Here is a 26,773-nt window from a genome sequence, read left to right as displayed (position 1 = left end):
TAGATCTGATTATGTCATAGCCCTTCTCTAAAAGCCTTTGTTGCTTCCCATTCTACTTAGAGAAAATCACCCTTCACATAGTTTATAAAACCTGCAGGGTCAAGCCTTGCTTCATGTCCATTTCATCTTGCTGCATTCTCCCCCTTAACTCTCTCAGCTCCACCTACATGCATGTATTAGTTTACCAGCACTGTCAGGCAAAATACCTCAGACTGGATGGCTTAAAATACAGATATGCCTTTTATCACAGTTCTGGAGGCTAGAAGTCCAAGCTCAAAGTGTTGGCAGGTTTGATTTCTCCCAAGGCCTTTCTTTTGGACTCTCATGATGTCTTCACAGTCTTTCTTCTCATGCATATAGATCCCTGATCTATCTTTGTGAGTGTAAATTTTCTCTTCATGTAAGAACATGAGATTAGATTAGATTATGGCCTAACCTAATGGTTTCATTTTAACTTAATTATCTCTTTGAAGACTTTATCTCCAAATGCAGTCAACATATGGAGATAATGGACATCAGGGTTTCAAAATTTGAGCTTGGAGAAAGAGACACAATTCAGCCCATAATAATGCAATTCCCTTCATTTCCTGAAACACCCCATGTTTTTTCTCAATTGAAGTCTTCACACATGTGAATACTTTGGGGTGTTTTTCCTCTTTGCTTCAGTAAGTTACCATTTACTCATTCTTCAGATCTCAGGAAGTTTTTCCCTAAATATCAATGTTGACTGAGTCTTCCCGTTATATACATATCTTTATATCTTATTTACAGAAATTTGTCCTCTTATAATTACAAGCTTAGTTACTCATTATGATTCTATTAATCTTTCCTTGTCTTTCAACAATGCATCCTATGAACATAAGAACAATGTCTTTTATGCCTGTATTCAATTCCTTATTCATGTCATGAAATTATATCCAACTTTATATTTTTCTTTTCTTTGCATTTATTGTGTTCTCTAATTAAAAGAAACCAATTGTCCTTGTATTTAATTTCAAATTTCTGTCTTCTCTAGCTGTTATTTTATTTCTAATTATCTTGAGTACTTTGCTTTTGTGTTCTGCATTCTTTTAAAATATAGATTCACTTTTCAATTGTGTCTATTCTTTGTGTTGTGGTTTATATTTCTTTATTGGTTCTGAAATGGAGTTTCTTTGGACCCAATTTGGTTGTTTTACATTAACAATATCCTTTCCCATGCCATTTTATTATTTTATTTCCTTAACTGTAAGACATACAAAGAAATTTACAAGCTTAACATGAATGTTAGGCACTAAAATAGCAGAAATAAAATCTATGCTTTCCAGACTAGTAAAAGAAAAATGAATAATAAAAAGCAATCAATAGAAAAGGCAGAAATAAATGTAACAAAAACAAAATCAATCCCCAGAAGGCAGAAAATAAGAGAAAACCATTAACTGTAAGAAGCAAGTCTAATTTTAAGGATGTCCTATCATAAAAACATGAAATAAAGTCATGAAGAGCACAAATATAGTAGAAATGTTACAAATGTAAAGGAAATATATAGCTACTCATTTGCATTCAGTAAATATATGTATGTGTATATATATATATTTGTAATCCAGATAAACTGCTTCAAGTGTTAATTTTAGGAGAAAATGAACATAAAAGTTCAATATTGAGGGACAGGAGAATATATAAAAGGGAAATTTTACTAAAAAGTAAGCTGGTATAAAAACATCCATATCAGAAAAAAGTTCAAAGTAAAAGTATTGATGGTTATAAAGAGAGAAACTATATGTTACTAAAACTACCTTTCACTGAGAAGAAAACCATTGTGAAATTTAATGACCTATGCATGCAAAAATAATAAAGCAAAATTACAGAATTAAAGTATAAATTAAAAAAGAATATTAAATACAGGAAGAAAGTCTAATCATCTGTCCCAGAAATTGATTTTTTATGCAAACAAAAATTGTAACAATCTAGACCTTTTGACAAAGAGTGTTAAAAGCTTATTTCTATAGATATAACTCTTTGCCACACAAATAACATATATATATATTTAATACATATATACACACATATATATAGTGAAATATTACTCAGCCATAAAAAGAATGAACTACTACCAATTTCAGCAACATGGATAGACCTAGAGTTTATACTAAATGTAGTAAATCAGCAGAGAAAGATAAATATTATATGATATCACTTATATGTATGTGGAAGCCAAATAAAATACAAATCAACTTATTTACAAAACATAAACAGACTCACAGATATATAAAACAAACTTATGGTTACCAAAGGGAAAAGGGGAAAGTGAAGTCACTCAGTTGTGTCCGACTCTTTGTGACCCGGTGTCCATGGGATTCTCCAGGCAAGAATACTGGAATGGGTTACCATTTCCTTCTCCAGGGGATCTTCCCAACCCAGGGATCGAACCCAGGTCTGTCTCCCGCATTGGAGGCAGATGCTTTAACCTCTGAGCCACAAGGGAAGCCCAAAAAGGGGAAGGAGAGGGATAAATAGGAGCAGGTGATTAATAGATACATATCACTATATGTAAAATAGATAAATATCAGGATTTACTGTATAGCACATCAAACTATACTCAATATCTTCTAATAACATGTAATAGGAAACAACATAAAGCTGTACACATGAAACTAACACAATATTTTGAATCAACCATAGTTTAAAGGGTAAAATTAACAAAAAAAAAATAAAAAATAAAAAGAAAGGATACTTATACACAATTGCACTCATCTCACACACTAGTAAAGTAATCCTCAAAATTCTCCAAGACAGGCTTCAACAATACATGAATCGTGAACTTCAAGATCTTCAAGCTAGTTTTAGAAAGGGCAGAGGAACCAGAGATCAAGTTGCCAACATCAGCTGGATCATCGAAAAAGCAAGAGAGTTCCAGAAAAACATCTATTTCTGCTTTACTGACTATGCCAAAGCATTTGACTGTGTGGATCACAATAAACTGAGGAAAATTCTGAAAGAGATGGGAATACCAGATCACCTGACCTGCCTCTTGAGAAACCTGTATGCAGGTCAGGAAGCAACAGTTAGAACTGGACATGGAACAACAGACTGGTTCCAAATAGGAAGAGGAGTACATCAAGGCTGTATACTGTCACCCTGCTTATTTAACTTATGTGCAGAGTACATCATGAGGAATGCTAGGCTGGATGAAGCACAAGCTGGAATCAAGATTGCCAGGACAAATATCAATAACCTCAGATATGCAGCTGACATCAATTCTATGGCAGAAAGTGAAAAAGAACTAAAGAGCCTCTTGATAAAAGTGAAAGAGGACAGTGAGAAAGTTGGCTTAAAGCTCAAATTTAAAAAACTAAGATCATGGCATCCAGTCCCATCACTCCATGGCAAATAGATGGGGAAACAGTGGCTGACTTTATTTTTGGGTGCTCCAAAATCACTGCAGATGGTGAGTGCAGCCATGAAATTACAAGATACTTATTCCTTGGAAGAAAAGTTATGACCAACCTAGACAGCATATTAAAAAGCAGAGATATTACTTCGCAACAAAGGTCTGTCTAGTCAAGGCTATGGTTTATCCAGTAGTCATGTATAGATATGAGAGTTGGACTATAAAGAAAGCTGAGCACCGAAGAATTGATGCTTTTGAACTGTGGTGTTGGAGAAGACTCTTGAGAGCCCCTTGGACTGCAAGGAGATCCAATCAGTCCATCCTGGAGGAAACCAGTCCTGGGTGTTCATTGGAAGGACTGATGTTGAAGCTGAAACTCCAATACTTTGGCCACCTGATGAGAAGAACTGACTCATTTGTAAAGACCCTGATGATGGGAAAAGTTGAGGGCGGAAGGAAAAGGGGATGACAGAGGATGAGATGGTTGGATGGCATTACCGACTCAATGGACATGAATTTGAGTAAACCCCGGGAGTTGGTGATGGACAGGGAGGCCTGGTGTGCTGCAGTCCATAGGGTTGCAAAGAATCGAATGTGACTGAATGACTGAGCTGAACTGAAGTTTTAGAGTTTGGGTTCAAGTGATTTAAGGTTGTTCTTTCAAAGTACAGAGCTGCTTGGTTTTGAGAGAATTTTGTGAAATAATTTTGGTAGACATAGAGAGATAATGATTTTGAAGTGAGTCATGATAAATAGTTGTTTGACAAAACTAATTTTTACCCAGATGAACAATCTAATATCTTGCAGGGAAACCATTTGCCCAGATGAGCAAACTCTGTACCTATAAGTATTAGTATGGAAGAATTTCCTGAAGCAAATAGTGAAATATTTATTGGCTTGCAGCCTTATCTTCTTGGGCAAGAATTTGATGGCATAAATCCCACAGACCTGCTGACACAGGTGGCCTCAGTTCTTAGTCATGATTTATAAGTTATATAAAAACAGATCTCAGCATACGTTTTCCTTAATAACTTTTGTTACTGTATTTTAAATAGACCAAAACAATAAGCAATCACAAAAGAATAAACACCAAAGGAAAATCACTACATAAAGAAACACTCCTCTTCTTTAATTATCAAGGAAAATATATTGTTGTTTAGTCGCTAAGTCATGTCCAGCTCTTTTGCGATCCCGTGAACTGCAGCCCTCCAGGTCCTCTGTCCATGCGATTTTTCAGGCAAGAATACCAGAATGGGTTGTCATTTCCTCCTCCAGGGGATCTTCCCACCCAGGAATTAAACCCACATCTCTTAAGGCTCCTGAATTGGCAGGAGGATTCTTTACCACTAGCACCACCTTGGAGGCCCCAAATACAAAAAAAAAAAAAAAAATCTCATTCCACTAAGATTCGACAAGGACGAAAAAACTGAAAATCATTCACTACTGGTAGGTGAATAAAATGGTAAAACATGTAAGAGGGCAACTTGTAAATATCTGGATATACTGAGGTCTATAATTTGTGACTCAGCAATGCTAATTTTAAATACATGCCCAAGAGAAACTCTTGTATATATTTGCCACAGATGATATGCATGAATATACCCATTCCAGTGGTGTCCTTAGTTAAGGGAATAATAAATTACTGTGCATTCACTCAATTCTTATAGCAACAGAACTATATTAATATATGTAAACATGGATATAAAAAACCAATACTGAGTAAAAACACTTCTGAAATAACACATACACTAATAGCATTTATATATATTTTTAAAACAACAATGCAAGCAATACCTATGGATTTAGTGACAAAATAATAAAAATCATGAACAGGAAGGCATATACAATATTTATCTCTGGGAAAATGAGATAAGATAATGTGATTTCAATGGAGAACAAAAAGGACTTTACCAACTTTCGTAATGTCATATACCTTTCATTTGAAAAAAAAAAATAAAATGAAATCTGAAGCAGAAGCAATAAAATATTAACATTTCTTCCTTCTGGCTGGTGGGTACTTGTGTGTTTGATATTTTATGTTGTGTGTTTTCATATTGTTTTAGAACTTATCAGTTTCATTAAGGGGGAATAAGAGAGTTCATCAAGGTGGAAAACCAAGCAGCATCTAGGGCAGCTAGTCTATTTTCATTGTCATTCCCTTGACATTGGCAAGCCCAAGGCCAAAATCTTATACAGGTGAACACTTTCCTCGGTCTTCTAGTTAGCTTAAAATCCCAGAGACACATATCCTAACCCCCAACCCTCTTTTTCCATTAATATAATGATCTAGATGAGTATCTTTCTCTGTGTATGGATCTTTGTTTCTCAAATATTTATATTTTTGTGCAATACATTTCTTGTTCTTTCAAACCTCCATTGATGTTGGTGAAAGACCCAGAGAAAAGGAACAAGAAATAGTACAAGAACCAAAGACAATAAAATGTTCTTTGCCCTAAGGCCTAATTATACCGAGGCAAATATTGCAAGTTATTTCATATGCGGTAATTTCCAACTAAGAGGAAACATCCAGGTTACTTTACTAGCCAGGAGAAATAGAGAGAGAGAGAGATGTTATCTCAAGTATAAATGGTCCCATGTTCCTCTAGTTCAAGGTTATCTGATGAAATTACACTATTACTCCCAAGGCTCTATTATTCAGAAATTGTGCCCAAATGGCTAACCTTATCCTTACTTGGGAGGAAAGCAGAAGATTTGGCTAAGAAACACTGCTGAAAATGTTTGCAGAGATGACTTCATTGAGTAAACTGAAAGATGGCTGGAATTCACTGTGCTGCAGGATAATAATGAGAGAATTTAAAATAAATATAAGCCCGCACCTCAAGATACTGATACTGGGGGGCCACTATGGATTGGGCTGAAGTCATAAGTATAAAGAGTTGTTGAAGGTATGGTAGGAGATGGCCTTATCCAAGAAGAATGTATTAACTGAAAAGTGAGCAGGAATAGAGAGACAGCAAATGTTAACTCATTTACAAAAGAAAAAGGCAATAAAAGAGAACACAGGAGTAGCCACAGAGTTAGAATGGGAATCCAGTAGAAGATGTGTCAAAATTCAAGACATATTTATTGTCCTATATAGGATAAAACTGTCAACAGTACTGAATGCCTTGAGATATCTTATGATGAAGTTTGAAATAATCTTATTGCATTGAATACTTGAGAGGTTCAGGGTAAATATGAGAGGAGTCTTAATGGAAATAGAGGAGTAGAAGTTCATTATGGCAACATGAAATGTAAATTGGAGGAGAGGAAATGGTTGTATGTCTATGTGATAGTCCACAGTATTTAAAAGTAGAGTATTTAAATACCAGAGTATTTAAAAGCAATATTCTATATGAGATAAGACAAATATAAATTAAGTTAAACCTTGGTATCTTGCTGCTAAACTCCAACAGAAAAAATAATTTTTGTATAACCTATCTTGTTAAAAAATAAACACTGTACATTTAATTCATCCAATCTCTAATAAATGCATTTAAATCAGTTATTAATTTGTAAAAGAAAAATTCAGAACATGTGCCTTATTTTGAACCCATTATCATTTAAAGTTTATTAATCCTGATTTCAGTTATTTTATATTATGTATTTCATTTTATTGAAGCATAACTCAAATGTGCAGCTCTGAGTTTGGACAAAAGCATAATGATAGATTCTCCCTTAGAATCAGAATATTCTCCCCTAGAATCAGTACTATCTCCTAAGAAAATTTCTACAGGTTGTAGTCAGTCTCTTCTCTCACTCTGAGTGTTAAGCATGCAATAATTGGTCTGCAGAATATTATATAAATAGAATCATAGAATATGCAGCATAGAGCACTATGCACTTAGTACAATTTGCTTGAGAACGATCATTTTTGTTGCATGTATCAGTAGTAGCCATTTGTATGGGCATACCACAGAGTATTTATTCATCCAACGGTTGAAGAATATTTGTGTTGTTTGCAGTTGAATTGATTATGGATAAAGCCACCATAAACATATACATATGTGTATGAACCTAAGTTTTCATTTAGCTTGTGTTAGAAACTTGGGAGTAAGATGACTGGATCATGGATCATATGATTATTGTGTATCAGGTCGGATTTTATTTGCTTTGTTTCTTGTTTTATCTTCCCAGCCATTTTCATCAATGTGTAATGATACCTCATTCTGGTTTGAAATTAATTTCCCTGGTGACTAACAATAATCAGCATTTATATTCAGCACCCTGTATTGCCTTTTTTATATTATCTTCTGTGAGGTGTCTATTCAAATTCTTTGACCATTTATGTTGTACTGCACATGTCTCTTATTGTTTTGAAAGTTCTTTATAAATTCTATATAGAAATCCTTTAGTAGGTTATGTTGTTTGGCAAATATTTTTCTCAATCAATAGTTTGTGTTTTCATTTTCCTTACACTGTTTTTTGAAGACCCAAAGTTTCAGTTTTTGTTTTTAAAATTTTAAAGAGAAATTATATAAATGACTGTTTAATACGGAGGCAGAGTTGTCAACGTTGCCATGCTGGAGTACATTAATTGTTTGCCCCACAGATTTAGATTAAGTTGTATGTCTTTCAGGCACATACAAACTCATGCCTGGTTAACTGAGTTAAGCAGAGGATATTATATACATGAAATTTCCTTTTATAGACATATTTCCAGTTCCCTTTGGAACTAGAAGACAGGGATATTCAAATTTTGAGTGAAAAAACCAACAAATATGTGATGAACTAAAACCCCTATGGGTATTTTCATTAGATACTGTGAAGTTCCAAATATGTAAGTAATGGCTACTTATATGTCTAAGACATTTTATTACTTGCTTGTTTCACTTTCTTTTAGGTAGGTAACTCTTTCACTTGGGAGAAAACTAGTAATGCTGAAAACTTGAAACTGTGATTCTTTACAGATTTTTTTTTTTTAATTTAAAGAAAGCAATTCCATTTGTACCCTGACTTTTTCATGAAGCTGGTGATCATTGGTCCCAGTGACTGCTGCTTCTGGTGGTTCAACAGGAGTTTGGCTCAAGCTAGGATACTGAGTAAAGGAGCAAGATGAGGTAATGAAGGAACGTAGCATAAATGTGAAACAAGATTCCTTAATGGGCATTACAACTTTCAGTTCAGTTCAGTTGCTCAGTCATGTCTGACTCTCCATGACCCCATGAACCGCAGTACACCAGGCCTCCCTGTCCATCACCAACTCCCGGAGTTCACTCAAACTCATGTCCATCAAGTCAGTGATGCCATCCAGCCATCTCATCCTCTGTTGTCCCCTCCTCCTCCTGCCCCCAATCCTTTCTAGCATCAGGGTCTTTTCCAATGAGTCAACTCTTCACATGAGGTGGCCAAAGTATTGAAGTTTCAGTTTCAACATCAGTTCTTCCAATGAACACCTAGGGCTGATCTCCTTCAGAATGGACTGGTTGGATCTCCTTGCAGTCCAAGGGACTCTCAAGAGTCTTCTCAAACACCACAGTTCAAAAGCATCAATTCCTCAGTGCTCAGCCTTCTTCACAGTCCAACTCTCACATCCATATATGACCACTGGAAAAACCATAGCCTTGAGTAGACGGACCTTTGTTGGCAAAGTAATGTCTCTGCTTTTTAATACGCTATCTAGGTTGGTCATAACTTTCCTTCCAAGGAGTAAATGTCTTTTAATTTCATGGCTGCAATCACCATCTGCAGTGATTTTGGAGCCCCCAAAAATAAAGTCTGACACTGTTTACACTGTTTCCCCATCTATTTCCCATGAAGTGATGGGACCGGATGCCATGATCTTCGTTTTCTGAATGTTGAGCTTTAAGCCAACTTTTTCACTCTCCTCTTTCACTTTCATCAAGAGGCTTTTGAGTTCCTCTTCACTTTCTGCCATAAGGGTGGTGTCATCTGCATATCTGAGGTTATTGATATTTCTCCTGGCAATCTTGATTCCAGCTTGTGCTTCTTCCAGCCCAGAGTTTCTCATGATGTACTCTGCATAGAAGTTAAATAAGCAGGGCGACAATATACAGCCTTGATGTACTCCTTTTCCTATTTGGAACCAGTCTGTTGTTCCATGTCCAGTTCTAACTGTTGCTTCCTGACCTGCATACAGGTTTCTCAAGAGACAGGTCACTTTACTGAATGTCAAATATTTATGGTTTTGAAACATTAGCTAAAATGTACAGTTTCTTTGATCTGGATATCTAGGAAAAAGATAGTTAATAATGTCTATAACTTAGGAAGTGAGCTCAATAAGAATATTAATCACAAAAGGCATGCCTACATCCTAGAGGCCTAGCACCGTACCTGGCATGTAACATGTGCTCAATAAACGTTATATTCTCTTGAAAGTAATACATGATATGAAGAACTTTTTGTTTAGGCCTATTAGCTTCCATATAGTTTCCAAGAAGAACCTTCTTTTAAACTTTTATATATAAACTACAGAGAATTATCTATAAAAGTATATTGCTGCATACAGGGTAAACCAGGTTAACCCATTCAATTTTCACACCTTTGTTTTTTTTTTTTTCCAGGGGTATTGCATCCCAGTCCCTGCTAATTTTCTCCTTTATTTTTCTAATCTGATTAATACATTTCCATTTTTATTAGGTCTAATAGATAGCTGATCTAATTTGGAGCTTATAAATTATACAGTTATATGTGAATTGATTATAGCACATAACTCTAATGGACTGGCAATCTTTTCAGAGATTAGAAGTGCTGCTTAGTTCCCTTTCTATGGATGATTAATTTTCAGTGGTTATCAACTCTCAAACTGAAAATTAAGCAATACATATTTGCTTTGTGGATGACCAGTTTTATTAAAGTAGTAGAGCTGATGCAATTAATTATCGATACCCCATGAAGTGAAGCCAAAATTAAAATGGCTTAAAAGTAGCAGGCAGGTATCTATTGTCAATGGTAAAATTCAGTGACTGCTGTAAAGAAACAGTGCCAGACTGCTCCTGATCATTTATGCAACAATCTGGAAAACCTGCACAAACTATTCCTAGTTTGTTTCCACATTTTTATTTTCAGGAAAATTGATTTATACCAATAACCATGTAAGATAAAGTGAACTGAAAATGATCAGTGTTTCAACTGACTCCACAGAAATCTTTCCATCCCCATTGGTACTTAGAGGTGCTCAGCCTTTGGTGTTGACCATCACTCAAAACAAGGGAAAAACGTCCATTGGAGTCTTCATATTTAGCTCTCATGCTTGTTTGATCATCATTTCTGTACAAAACAAGGTAACCGATACTCTGAGAACTAAGAGTGAATAACTGGAGATGATGTGACAGTGTCCCTGTAGGGAAACCGCATTGTAGCTGAAGGTTGGCTCTCCTGGTGGTAGCTTCTCACAGCAGAAGTGAAATTAGCCCAGCTAAGTTATTACTAGAAATTTCCTTTTGCAATATGGAACTTCTCTGTCATACTAACATTAACTAAAGTTTTGAATATGATATAAGACCAGCTATGCTTTTGTGTGTGTATGGGGGAATCTGTGGTAATGGCTTTGAGTTTATTGATCATTTATACTTTATGGCAAAATAATTTATTGGATCCTATCCTTTGTGACAGCTAGATGAGAGTATGACGTTGGGTAGAGCTTGGGAAAGGAAAGAGGTAAGCTAAAGAAATCATCTGAGACAATGAGATCCTGAAGGGGAAGTGGGAGAATGCTAAAAGTCAGGCAGTCCTGAGGCTGGGGCTTCCAAAAGTAAAGAATACAATAAAAAAGAAAAAACACTGCCAAATCTACAAACTTAAATGTGCCATGATTCTTACACTGACTGAAAAATCGATTTAATTCCCCTCCAAAAAAAAAAAAAATCAAACTTTAGTTCCCAAATAGGTATCATTTTAAAAATCATAGTTTTATCAGCTAATTCTCCAAAAAGCAAAGGCAAACAACATAGTATTTATTCTTTCTCCTCTTTATAATACTGATTATATTTTAGAAACATACTCCATAGAACAAACAAAGAAAACATTCTCTGCTACTCTGGCTCCTACTTGAACCTAGCCTCTATATTAAGCCTCAGTGTGTGGTTCCTGCCATATTGGACAACTTACAGTATTCTAAGCTTCTGATTTATTATTTCTTATGACATGCCATTTCCAAAAATTTTTAACCTCCCTGCTTCTGCCTAGTAAAGTCTTGTTTTCCTCCAAGGTACAGTTGAAATGTTAAATATTCTGGGAATATTTCTGTCCCCTTCCACCAAAAAAAAAAAAAAGAAAAGAAAAAACTAGTCTCCAGGTAATTGATTGGTGCTAATGGTTTCTCAAGAATGATGGAGGTCATGCCTTCAACTTGCTGAACAAGGAATATTTATTGGACACATTGTTTGACAGTACTGTGTAGAGGGCATTAAATGTGCCCTCCTATTCAATTTTCAAGCCAAAAGTATGAATTAGCTACTGTTATAATTTTATTTTTTGGATTAGCAGACTGAGGCTCAAAAGTTTAAGGAATATGTCCATGGTCACAAAGCTTATAAGAGGTTAAATGCAGATTATCTGACTCTAAAGCCTAAAGTCTGTGCATTTAAACAACACTCATTACTACCACTCATATTCTGAGAAAACCCCCTTAAACCAAGGTTTATTAATAGAGTCCTAAAACAAGAAACATATTTAAGTATGTCCTGGACCTCAGTGAAGAAGAGTTATGATCCAGCATGATGAGCCAATTATCAATTACCTTGGAAGATGAATACAGACAAGGACAAGAGGGAAAAAATATCCTAATAGCTAACACACTGATTGTGGTTTTCAATAAATTCTTAAAGTGACTAAGTATGCATTTCAGAATCCATTATATGTTTATAATTCTTTGTATATTTATTAATATAGTTAAACTCTGTTGAACATTTAATATATACCAACACTGTCATTACTGTTTTATATATTTTACTTTAATTAATACTTACAGTAATACTCTGAGATAGGTACTGTTATTATCCCCCAATTCCTACTGAGGAAATTTAGCAAAAGAGAAATTGGAAAATAAATGTTAGAACAAGGAGTTGAAATCAGCTTGATCCTTGGAAGAAAAGCTATGACAAATGTAGACAGCATATTAAAAAGCAGAGATATTACTTTGCCAACAAAAGCCCATCTAGTCAAAGCTATGTTTTTTCCCAGTAGTCATGTATAGATGTGAGAGTCGGACTATAAAGAAAGCTGGGCACCGAAGAATTGATTCTTTAGAACTGTGGTGTTAGAGAAGACTCTTGAGAATCCCTTGGATGGCAGGGAGATCCAACCAGTTAATCCTGAAGGAAATCAGTCCTGACTATTCATTGGAAGGACTGATGCTGAAGCTGAAGTTCCAATACTTTGGTCACCTGATGTGAAGAAATGACTCATGGAAAAGACCCTGATGCTGGGAAAGATTGAAGGCAGGAAGAGAAGGGGATGACAGAGGATGAAATGGTTGTACGGCATCATTGACTTGATGGACATGAGTTTGAGCAAGCACCGGGAGGTGCTGATGGAAGGGAAGCCTGGCATGCTGCAGGGGTCACAAAGAGTCAGACATGACAGACTGAACTGAACTGAATTCAGCCAGTCTGTTTCCAGAGTTCAACCTACAACTATTTTATCTATACTATATATTAAATATATGCATGTACTATATTCCATAAGTACGTAGTTAGAACATATTTCTCACCTTGAATCAGGCTTAGCCTTGTTCAACAAACATTTTTGTCATTTCTATAAGTTCTTGTTGTAAAGAGCATCTGGATATTACATTTATACATAATGTATGCATACACACACACACACACACACCTAGGTACCCCAGTTTTTTGATTCACGAATCTAGTGCAAAACTAAGTAAGTATTTTTTTCAAGTAGAATGCAGCAAGTATCATTTTAGACTTGATCATAAATTATATTAGTAAACACTACTAGCTGGTCTTTTCATTAATGGAGATTTCAAAACTTAAAATATAAATCTAATAGGCATAAAAATGGGCCCACCAACGGACAGTCAGAAGGCTCCTTTTTCAGTGTGGGATTTTCTTAATCCATTCGGTTTCTTGCTGGAGTTCTGCCTTCACATTTGTTTGGTGTCTCAATCACTGCTGTTGGTTTAATCTCTCAGATGAGCAAGCCTCCAGCTCTCTACCCAGGTGGGGAGAGGCAATTTCCAGTTTGTGAAAGGTGGGGAGGGAGGGATGGATGGGTGTATGGGTGTGTGTGTCTGTGTGTGTGCACAGAGAGTGATAACAAACTCTAGGATCCTAGGTCCTTATTAAGCAATAGCCCCAACTGTATTTTTAAATAATCAATGTGCTTTTATCTCACAATTTTATGTAAGCATCTTGTAATTCAGCCATAGCCTCTACTTCTATGTAACTTCAATTACCGTTTAATCAACATATTTTTGTTCTGAAAGACAGATTTTCATCATCCTTTCTATCTATATAACATCTAAAGACAAATCCCACAGGACTGAGTATATGAACCCAGTAGTTACACACAACATGAAGTAAGCCAAGGTCAGAACCCCGGGCAGAAGTGAGATCAGCCCCCAGACTTAATTTAATCAGAGAAATACCTTTTTAATTATAGCATACACTTACATGTGTATATTCTTAAACTAGAAACAAAGTTATTCAAATATAGTTGATAAAAAAGCAATAAACTTGGAAAAGTTGTAGATGGAGAAACTGAAGATTTCCTGGAAGATAAAGATAAGCAGTTGGATTTTACAGACAATACTTCTATCAGCAGAAGCCATAAAGGGCAGAATACCAGGTATCAGCAAATTTGAATGTTGAAATATATTTTGGGGTAGAGAGGATGAAGGGATTGTTAGGAAGATCTCTGTCTTTTACTGAAAAGCTATCACATAAGTGGACTAATCCAAAAACCAACACATAAGTAAAAACACGAGAGAGACTTCCTTGGTGGTCCAGTGGTTAAGACTTTGCCTTCCAATGCAGGAGGTGTGGGTTTGATCCCTGGCTGGGGAAGTAAGACCCCACATGCCTTATGGCCAAAAAGCCAGAGAAATAAACAAGACAAAACAAACCTAAAACTCCTGTGATTTGTGCCCACCAGGGACATACACAAATGGAGACTGGCAGGCAGGGGAATAGGGGACCCAGCCCCTTATCTCATTTCAGTTCTAATAAGAGTTTGCCACTTACTGTCCAGTCTCAGATATCACAAAAGAAGTTTCTTGTCAGTTTACCTCTCAACTGATTCTCTTACTATGTATAAGAAAATAAATTGAACTTCAATTAGAAATAATCCAAAGCCTCACAAAAGCCCAAAATTGAGGGAAATTCTACAAGAATCTTGGAGATTACTCATTTCGTATGCATAAAGATTTTACTAGCCATTCATCAAGCCTGAGCAAAATTACCAAAAGAACAAATGAATGCAAGCAAAGATTTAGCTGCAGCATTTGTCACTTCTCTTCAAAATTGCAACATTAGCTCCGTTTTAACCAAGAAGTTGCCTTTCACTTAGATCATGAATGGTTTACTGTAGTGTTTTGTTTTTCTTTAAAAGTGTTTTTCTTTCAAAATATAAGTACCAGAGCAAAGCATCTATTAAATTCATATTTAATTAATTGCACAGTTCTAGAGACTACTCATATACAGAGGGCTTTTATCCAGCAAGTGCATTGCATAAAAGTAGTAGTTTTAACTTTGCACAGCTTGGGTATTTCAAGTATCTATTTAGACGTAAAACACTTTTGAGAAAGAAGTACAGGACCAAGGGGTCACATGATCTAAACTTTAGTTTGTTGCTCCTTAGTGGTGAAATCTTAATGCTTAGGGTTTTACTTCCAGAAAGGAATGAGGAAAGACTGAGCAAAAGGGATCTAGAAAGAAACCCTAAAATGTCCCTCTGCTTCTCAAGAACTGTGAAGGGTTTAAGATGATATCCTATGTTGGCAAGTTAGTTTGTCACTGTTTCATGGAGCTAATGGAAAACACAAGACTCATCAGTCAGAGATGAGGATAATTTATTGCTCACAGCAATAATAGTTGGCAGAATATCAGCATTTTTGTGCTGGTTATTTAAGTGACTGTTCCCTCAGGCAACACAACGGGATTCAAGAGAACTGAACACTGGTTTGTGTTACAAGAAAAGACCACACAAGCACAGGAAACAGAGCTCTTATAATAGGCAGTGTGCATGCCTGCCCTTCATTCTAGAAGGAAACACAATCTCCACCTCCAACACATTTTCAGTACATAAGTATTCTTGATATTCCAAAGATACTCCAAAGCTATAGACAACTAAGTTTCTCTCTTACAAGACCTGCAGAAGAAACATGAGAAACACATGGAGAAGTATCTCCCAGCAACACCTACCCCTTATCTATATCATTTAGCATCCAACAAACTTTCCCATGGATGCTCCACTGTCAACCAGTCTGAGTAATCTGAATCACAGAACTTGAAACCAAATCCTTCAATTTAATTCACACAGCATATAATTACAGCTACCACCAGGAGGACTACAGGACAGGAGGAGGCCAACTTGCAATGTTGCCCTCAACCATACCCACCTTAGGGTCCTAAACCCATAGAAAATTGTGTCCAATTACTTAGATGTGTCCTCCTGTTAAAACATAATAGTACTTTGTAATGTTAATATTGAATACTGTATAATAATAATATTATTACTGTAAAAAGTAATGTATCTGGTTTTTAGAAGGCAAATGTGAATAATCTATTAATTTGCAGTACTCATTTCCCATCTCAGAAGAGCTAGAGATGTGAAATGACATTTAGTAAACAACTCCATTTACAGATAAGAAAAACAAGACCCTAGCAGAAGAAATATTTGTTTAAGTTCACAAATAGTGTGTTAACCTAGGTCTCTTAGCTCCCTGCACATGTCATGGTTTAGAATACTTATCAAGGGACTTCCCTAGTGGTCCAGTGGTTAAGACCATGTGTTTCCACTACAGGGGACATGGGTTGTGGAACTAAGATACTGTATGCAGGGTGGCACAGCCAAAAAATAGAAATAACTAAGTAATACAATATGTATCAGCTAGCAAAGTAGGGTTCCCTGGCACACTAATATTTTTTGGGCAGAACCCAAAAGACATGCCAACATACCTCATCTATGTAACCAATTAGCAAACAATTGAGTGCTAAACTGTATGTTACCAGATAATTCTTAAAGATTTTTGTGATTGAACTCCATTGAATAAAAGAAGGAATGATGAGATATTGAAAGACAAGAGATCTCAGCTAATGAAAGGGAAAAAAAAAGAAAAGGTGAACATACTAAGCTCAGAAACAATGACTGTCACAGCTTGTAACAGCCAATCACAGCTGCTCAGGGAGGTAGCAGTGTGAAATAGAGGACAGGAAGCCCTGACTGTGCAGAAGTGTTAGTCTGGATAAGAGGTAGGCAGCATCACAGAGGATCATGAAAATCAGGGAGAAGAGCAGATGCCTGCAAAATGACAACCAGGATCTCTTATCCTGACCAACCCAGCCTCCAGGTAAAGTCAAGCTTCAGTGTGGGTGCAAAAAAGGACATATATACATACACACAACTTCTATATATTATGTATATACACTATGCATGTGTGTATGGTGGTTCAGTGGTAAAGAATCCACCTGCCAAGCAAGAAATGTAGGTTTGATCCCTGTATCAGTAAGATCCCCTGGAAAAGGAAATGGCAACCCACAACCCACTACAGTATCCTTGCCTGGACAATCCCGTGGACAGAAGAGCCTGGTGGGCTATAGTCCATGGGGTCACAAAGAGCTGGACATGGCTTAAGGGCTAAACAACAACATATACACACATCACATATGCTCTAGGCCATGAAAAAATTATTTGGGGGGAGGCAAGTGAGTTATATAGTAATACAAAATAAATATATATTTTTGTAATATTCATAAATTAGAATTTTCTCTTTATGTTTTATTGTTATAACTTCTGCCAGATCTTAGAAAATAAACTCTGTAATTTACTGACAAACAAGTTACCCAAAAGGTACACTCATATCTAAACAATAAAAGACATCAAATCATTCAAAAGAAAAGTGAATAAATACTTAGGATTGTGTGTGTGTGTGTGTACACACATTCTGATTTGCCCATACAGACGTCTACCATTCACTAAATCATCATTCATTCATTCTGTATCAACTACAGATGGCCTGCTTTTCTAATAATCTTTGAAAGTTCAGCAGTGCAATATACACAAAAGTCTCTATTCTTGGAATGTTTATGTTTCAGCTGGGTAGGGAGATATTTTCATGTATATAATATGCCTATCAAATTAGACATATATTATACATATTAATGTACAGTATATACCTAACATTTTTAGCTATAGTACACACAATATCTATTATAATATACCTAACAGTGTCAGTCTGTAAAAAAAACAATAGACAACAGAAACTTTGGTGTGTTCAGAGATTAAGACCAAAGCTACAGATCCAAATCCTAACACTGCCACCAATTCTAGATGTGATCTTGACTGAGTTACTCAACTGCTCTGTATCTCAACTGTTTCTTTTTTTTTTTTTTTTCTTCTTCTGTTCAAGTGTACACCTTGCAGGGTTTTTCTGAAGTGAAAATGAATTAACATGTGTGAAGTGCTTATTCTCTGCCTAGTATTTAGTAATCCTTCTGTAAGGAGTAGATACTATCACAATGGAAGGTAGGAGAGCCAGATTAATATATTCCAATCAAAATAGTTGAGATTCTGTTCTTTTTCTCTTCAAAAGCCTTCCTCTGTTTCTACAACTTGCTTTTGAAACCCTGAAGTGCAAGCACACCAGGCTCTTCATCTTTGTCTGAGCATCTCTGACCATCATACACACACACACACACACACTTACACACACACCTATGACATTTCAGAGGCTCTTTCTCCCGAATGCCAGCCCAATCATGTCTGCCAAGTTATGCTAACTCTTCCTGCTTCCTGCTGCTGCTGCTGCTAAGTCACTTCAGTCATGTCTGACTCTGTGCGACCCGAGAGACAGCAGCCCACCAGGCTCCCCCATCCTTGGGATTCTCCAGGCAAGAACACTGGAGTGGGTTGCCATTTCCTTCTGCAATGTGTGAAAGTGAAAAGTGAAAGTGAAGTCGCTCAGTCGTGTCCGACTCCCAGCGACCCCATGGACTGCAGCCCACCAGGCTCCTCCATCCACGGGATTCTCCAGGCAAGAGTACTGGAGTGGGTTGCCACTGCCTTCTCCTCCTGCTTCATGAGCCTTCCCCAACTATTCCAGGTGGGGCCAATTGTCTGTTTATTTCCTAGCATTCCTGGAGCTCTTGATTTTTCTATGCCATTTCCTGGTCATATGACTTTCCGCAACGTGCTCCAGCCTAATGTGTGTCAGCTTCCTTACTGGTGAAGTGGGAGTGATACCACCACCTGATCCTACTGAGCTACTGTGAGGACTGATGTATGTAAAGTGCTCATAAAAGTATTGGTGCACAGTAAACATTCATAAATGTTATTGGCATTTTTATTATTATTAAAAGCCTGTACATAAAATGCTATAATTATTTTTTTCTGCTTCTCACTAGAGTCTATATTATTAGTGTGAATAAAAGGGACCACATCAAAACTTCCTTAGCTTTGCATCTTCAGTACCAAATGTCCAGAACACAGAAGAACCAAGGAAATACTAGGTAATTAATTTATTTTATAGCACTAGCTAACACAGTGTAAATGCTCAAATGTTTTTTTGTGTTTTTTTTTGTTTGTTTTTTTTTTCAGAAAAGAACTTGAATGAGTCCTCTGTCATCCTATGATGGGAGTGTGTTCATTCATGTACAATCTCTAGAGTTATTTTGACTATTTCATGAAAAAGTTTGATTTATGTGATATATGGGGAAGTAATAAAAAATTGTATATTACACTGAAAGTTCTGGTTGAGGCTTTGAAAAGTAATTAGGTCATGAAGGCCCTGTATTGCGTATTTGGAAATTTCTAAGAGAACTGATCTTAAAAGTTCTCATCACAAGAAAAAAAACTGTGTAACTATGTGAGGTGATGCTATTAGCTAAACTCACTATGCTAATCATTTTACAATATAAGCATATAGCAAATCACTATTATACATACACCTTAAAATAATGCAATGTTATATGTCAATGATATCTCAGTACAACTGGAGAAAATATGGCAACAAAGAATAAAAAAATTGGCATAATACGGTAGAATCTACCAAAGGAAAAAAAAAAGCCTAGAGCATTAAGCCTAAGTGCTTTGCTCTAAAACTGGGAATAAACCAAGAAAGAAGCTACTATCTATATTTTTATTTATTATGATGCTAGAGGTCATACCCTGGGCAATGGGGCAAGAAAATATTAAAAATATAAGGTTAGAAAAGAAAGCAATAAAAACAATCATTAATTTGCAGATGACAAAGAATACATAAGATGATGAAAACTATTAAAAATAAGAGTTGAATTTGACAAGTTCATGTTTCACATTTATTACATAAAAACCAATTGTCTTTCTAGAAAACAATTATAATAGAGATAAAATGCTTCAAATGCCATCATTCACAAAGAAAATTCTTTAAATAGAACACAAAAAAGCATTAACCATAAAAGAAAGGATTTGACTACTTTAAAAATCAAGAAAATCTCTTCATTAAAAAAAATGGAGAAAAGATAGTTACAATGCGTATATTCAGTAAGGCAGCAGTTCCCAAACTTTTTGGTACCAGGGACCAATTTCCTGGAAGACAATTTTCCCATGGACCAGGAGTGGGGATACTTTCAGGATGATTCAAGTGCGTTGCATTTATTGTGCACTTTATTTCTATAATTATTATACCAGCTCTACCTCAGATCATCAAGAATTAGATCACAGAGATTGGGAATTGCTGTAATAAGGGACTCCGGAATGTATGAAGAATTTCATATATTCAATAAGATAAATACCACCCAACAAAATAGAAATATAGACCAAAGCTTTAAATGGATATTTCAAACACACACACACGCAAATTACACAATTCAAATGGCCCAATAAATACGTAAAAATGTGCTTTACCTCAATAGTCATCAGATAACTGCAAATTATCTGCATCACATTCCTAAGTGATGCCTTAGGAAGCATCACCATGAACAAAGCTAGTGGAGGTGATGGAATTCCAGTTAAGCTATTTCAAATCCTAAAAAAGGATGCTGTGAAAGTGCTGCACTCAATATGTCAGCAAATTTGGAAAACTCAGCAGTGGCCACAAGACAGGAAAATGTCAGTTTTCATTCCAATCCCCAAAAAAGGCAATGCTAAAGAATGTTCAAACTACCCCACAATTGCACTCATCTCACACACTAGCAAAGTAATGCTCAAAATTCTCCAATCCAGACTTCAACAGTACATGAACCGTGAATGTCCACATGTCCACGCTGGATTCAGAAAAGGCAGAGGAACCAGAGATCAAATTGCCAACATCTGTTTGATCATCAAAAAAGCAAGACAGTTATAGAATAACATCTACCTCTGCTTTATTGACTATGCCAAAGCCTTTGACTGTGTGGATCACAACAAACTGTGGAAAATTCTGAAAGAGATAGGAATACCAAACCACCTAACCTTCCTCCTGAGAAATCTGTATGCAGGTCAGGAAGCAACAGTTAGAACTAGACATGGAACAACGACTGGTTCCAAATAGGGAAAGGAGTATGTCAAGGCTGTATATTGTCACCCTGCTTATTTAACTTATATGTAGAGTACATCATGAGAAATGCTGTGCTGGATGAAGCATAAGCTGGAATCAAGATTGCTGAGAGAAATATCAATAACCTCAGATATGCATATGACACCAACCTTATGGTAGAAAGTGAAGAAGAACTAAGGAGCCTCTTGTTGAAAGTGAAAGAGGAGAGTGAAAACCTTGGCTTAAAACTCAACATACAAAAACTAAGATCATGGCATCCAGTCCCATCACTTCATGGGAAATAGATGGGCAAACAGTGGAAACAGTGTCAGACTTTATTTCTTTGGGCTCCAAAATCACTGCAAATGGTGACTGCAGCCATGAAATTAAAAGACGTTTGCTCCTTGGACGAAAAGCTATGACCAACCTAGACAGCATATTAAAAAGCAGAGACATTACTTTGCCAACAAAGGTCCATCTAGTCAAAGCTATGGTTTTTCCCGTAGTCATGTATGGATGTGAAAGTTGGACTATAAAGAAAACTAAACACCGAAGAATTGATGCTTTCGAACTGTGGTGTTAGAGAAGACTCTTGAAAGTCCCTTGGACTGCAAAGAGATCAAACCAGTCAATTCTAAAGAAATCAGTCCTGAATATTCATTGGAAGGACTGGTGCTGAAGTTGAAGCTCCAATACTTTGGTCATCTGATGCAAATTACTGACTCATTGGAAAAGGCCTTGATGCTGGGAAGATTAAAGGCTGGAGGAGAAAGGGATGACAGAGGATGAGACAGTTGGATGGCATCACCCACTAGATGGACATGAGTTTGAGCATGCACCAGGAGTTGGTGATGGACAGAGAAGCCTGGCGGGCTGCAGTCCATGGGATCACAAAGAGTCGGACACAACTGAGTGACTGAACTGCTTGAACTGCAAATTAATACCACAATTAGATGCCACTATGAGATGGTTGGATGGCATCACCAACTCAATGGACATGGGTTTGGGTAGACTCCAGGAGTTGGTGATGGACAAGGAGGCCTGGCGTGCTGCGGTTCATGGGGTTGCAAAGAGTCGGACACGACTGAGTGACTGAACTGAACTGATGCAAAAATCACAATGATGACAGTTTGAAAAACCTGGAATTACCAAGTGCTCAGAGGATATAGGGGTTTCCCTGGTGACTCAGCCATAAAGAATCTGCCTGCAATGCAGGAGAAAGGCATTCAATCCCTGGCTCAGGAAGATCCCCTGGAGGAGCACATGGCAATCCACTCCAGAATTCCTGCCAGGAAAATCCCATGGATAGAGGAGTCTGGTGGGCCACAGTCCATGGGTTCACAAAATGTTGTACACAACTGAAGTGACTGAGCACGATTGCACAGAGGATTTGAAGCAACTAAAACTCTTGCTCAAGGCTAGTGAGAAGGTAAACAAGTAAATCACTTTAGAAAGTGTTTTGACAGCATTTATTAAAACTTGGTATGAGACACAGCAACTCCATCTGTAGGTGTATACCCAGTAGAAATATACACATTTGGGCACTAATAGACACAAGTTAGAATTTAGCAGCACTATTCCTAGACATTATATACAAAGACAATCCATATTTTTGTCAAGGAAAATGGATCATTTGTGGTAGGTCTGTAAAACTGAAAAACACAGTAAGAAGAAACAACTGTGACATGTAACAATGTGGGTTAATTTCAAAGACAAATGTTAAGAACAAGAAGGCAGGTACAAAATAATATGTGAGATGCAACTTTTCCTCTATAAATTTCAAAAATGGCCAACATTATCTAATGATGTTTTAAGTTAAGATTGAGGTCAACTTTGGAGACGGTAGTGACTGGAAGAGGGGATGTGTAAATCTCCAAGCTGCTGACAATATTTTATTTTTTTGATCTGAGTGGTAGCTACAGATGTTTTCACTTTTTAAAAGGTCTCTGAATTGTATATTTATGATTAGTGTCTGTTCACCTTAATTTTCAATAAAGAGTTTAGACGTGTATGTGTTTGTGTGTGTGTGTGTATATATATTATATAATACATAATGTATATATAATATATTATACATACATTGACTACATTGAACCAGGTTTTGCAAAGGTAGTGAGTATGTGAGAAGCCTAGCTCACTGGTACAATATGCCATTCCTCCACAATAAGCAATCCATCATCTCTGAAAGAGCTCATAATTAAAGTAATACCAGCATTACAGAGAGATTGTTGTAAAGTCTGCAACCACAGTATGATAAGACTTTTTTTATTAAACAGCTATGGAAATATCAGTATTTTCAGATCAGGTGTTAAATAACTTCATAAACATGTTGAATCAAAGCTGGTGAAAAGAAAAAAAATAGTTTTAATAATAAACATTATCCTACCTCAAATAGATTGAAAATTTCAGTTGAAAAGTAATGTATTCCCCTTGCACCCGAACACACACACACACACACACTATTGGTTTGCAAATTGGCCCTTGTTCCTGGAGGGCAAGAAGAGTCCAAGGAAAGAGGCAGACCCCCTCCAAGATTGGTAGGTGCAGGTTTGATAAGCAAAAGAACTTTTGGAAGAGGCTTGCCTTTAGCAGTGGCAAAATGAGTGTACCTCAGTACCTGCAGGACAGAATCTTAGAAGTTTATAGGGAGGACTTATGCTGTGAAAGTGCTGCACTCAATATGCCAGCACATTTGGAAAACTCAACAGTGGCCACAGGACTGGAAAAGGTCAGTTTTCATTCCAATCCCAAAGAAAGGCAATGCCAAAGAATGCTCAAACTACCGCACAATTGCACTCATCTCATACGCTAGTAAAGTAATGCTCAAAATTCTCCAAGCCAGGCTTCAGCAATATGTGAAGCGTGAACTTCCTGATGTTCAAGCTGGTTTTAGAAAAGGCGGAGGAACCAGAGATCAAATTGCCAACATCTGCTGGATCATGGAAAAAGCAAGAGAGTTCCGGAAAAGCATCTAGTTCTGCTTTATTGACTATGCCAAAGCCTTTGACTGTGTGGATCACAATAAACTGTGGAAAATTCTGAAAGAGATGGGAATACCAGACCACCTGATCTGCCTCTTGAGAAATTTGTATGGAGGTCAGGAAGCAACAGTTAGAACTGGACATGGAACAACAGACTGGTTCCAAATAGGAAAAGGAGTTCATCAAGGCTGTATATTGTCACCCTGTTTATTTAACTTCTATGCAGAGTACATCATGAGAAACGCTGGACTGGAAGAAACACAAGCTGGAATCAAGATTGCGGTAGAAATATCAATAACCTCAGATATGCAGATGACACCACCCTTATGGCAGAAAGTGAAGAGGAACTAAAAAGCCTCTTGATGAAAGTGAAAGTGGAGAGTGAAAAAGTTGGCTTAAAGCTCAACATTCAGAAAACGAAGATCATGGCATCCAGCCCATCACTTCATGGGAAACAGATGGTGAAACAGTGGAAACAGTGTCAGACTTTATTTTTCTGGGCTCCAAAATCACTGCAGATGGTGACTGCAGCCATGAAATTAAAAGACGCTTACTCCTTGGAAGGAAAGTTATGACCAACCTAGATAGCATATTCAAAAGCAGAGACATTACTTTGCCAACAAAGGTCCGTCTAGTCAAGGCTATGGTTTTTCCTGTGGTCATGTATGGATGTGAGAGTTGGACTGTGAAGAAGGCTGAGTGCCAAAGAAGTGATGCTTTTGAACTGTGGTGTTGGAGAAGACTCTTGAGAGTCCCTTGGACTGCAAGGAGATCCAACCAATCCATTCTGAAGGAGATCAGCCCTGGGATTTCTTTGGAAGGAATGATGCTAAAGCTGAAACTCCAGTACTTTGGCCACCTCATGCGAAGAGTTGACTCATTGGAAAAGACTCTGATGCTGGGAGGGATTGGGGGCAATAGGAAAAGGGGACAACAGAGGATGAGATGGTTGGATGGCATCACTGACTCGATGGACGTGAGTCTCAGTGAACTCCGGGAGTTGGTGATGGACAGGGAGGCCTGGCGAGCTGCGCCTCACGGGGTCGCAAAGAGTCGGACACGACTGAGCGACTGATCTGATCTGAACTGGGTTCAGCACATGGTCGGTTCAGATGGTCTCAACAGCATGTTGGTCTCTCAAGGTTATGTCCCTGAAAACAGCTCCTGTTGGGAATGTGGAGTTGAAATGTACATTCTGAGAACACGGGAGGAGTGAGGACCCCTGATTACCAAGGTTCAGTTCTCTAGTCACGTCCTCTCCATGACCTCCTCTAACACTCTACTCTCATGACGGGCTCTTACCATCTTACAAGCTCCCCCCTCCTCTGCACTGTGCCCTGAGAGGTCAGCAAGGGGCTTGGAGCTTCACTAGAGTTGAGGTGGCTTGTTCAGTGGCTATCTGGCTGCACTGGAGGCAGATACCATAGCAATGGTACAGGCACATGCAACATAAAACACAGATTAACATGTTGATCTCCAAAACAAGTAACATATATATATACACACATATATACATATATATATATATATATTTTTTTTTTTTCATCAAGAGCCCTGTGATCCGAACCACTGATTTATTAAAACCTCTATGCTGGGGGTCGTATACTCTGGGCATTAGCAGACTCATCGGGTCTGGAAATACAATATTCTGTTGGATAATGGCATAGGTGTCTGCTTTTGAGGCAGTAATAATGTCCAAGGCCACCTATGTTGGAGGACAGCTTTTCACATTAGAGACATTCAGTGTTTGGTAAGGACAGGCTTTATCAACTATCATTTCAGCCTTGCTGGGTGAATTATTAAGACCTGTATGTAAGGGAACAAAAACGACAGCCCCATGATCGCATTAGTGGAAGACAGATCACGTACACCTGGCCTTGAGAAGAGGGAGACGGGCAGCTTCAGGAACTTGACCTGGTTGCGCACACCATACATATTGGCCAGGGGAGGTTGTGCTGTCAGGAGAGAAGAGATGGACCAGGGAAAGGATATGGCAGACCAGACCTATTTTCTCTTTTTTCAATGGCACGTGTTCCATTTCAAGTATAGAGCATTTTAACAGGCCCAGTTTGCAGCAGGACAATGGAATCTCAGGGGAGATTAAGCAGTTTCCCAGTACCTGGGAATGTGAAATAATTCACCCACCTCAGTGGAATGTCTCATTGTAAATTCCAATGGAGAATGCCTTTCCCAGGAGTGGCTGGGTTTCCTATTCTAAGCAGCATAGCACATTGATCCACAGTGGGGTCTGGGCAATGGCTGTCTCCCACAATTTCCATACCTTTATGCTGCTGAATGTCTCGACAGGGGTTCCCAGTCTAATGTGTGGAGCAATCGGCCTTACCAATTGACCCTTGAATGTACTAAAGCCCGACACAGTACTCCAGTCCACCTGGCCAAGGTAGTTTTACCTGTTAGGGATTTAATCTGATATTTTAATATTAAATTTTTTTCTTCCAATCTTGCTGCCTATGGGTTATAGAAGACATGCAACCTCTACTCAATGGCATATTCTTTTGTCTAGTCTTACACCTTTGGAATATGATTCTCAATCTCTGCCTATAATGATGGTATCTGTACACAGCACTTAGCTTTTCTAATCTCCATAATGCAGCAGCCTGGCTTGCATGGCAGTAGGGGAAAGCTTGGTTTAGACCAGACACAGTGGCCATATAAGCAAAGACATATTTATAACTCTCACTCAGACAGAGGGAGCCAGTATAATCAATTTGTCAGTCCCTCAGCTACTGAGAAGTCCAGTGAATGGTCCTAGGTTCTTTAGGCAGTAGC

Source organism: Bubalus bubalis, chromosome 12 (assembly GCF_019923935.1).
Source record: "Bubalus bubalis isolate 160015118507 breed Murrah chromosome 12, NDDB_SH_1, whole genome shotgun sequence".
Classification (NCBI taxonomy): domain Eukaryota; kingdom Metazoa; phylum Chordata; class Mammalia; order Artiodactyla; family Bovidae; genus Bubalus; species Bubalus bubalis.
The sequence above is the reverse complement of the archived record's forward strand: the minus strand, read 5'-3'. Positions refer to the sequence as shown.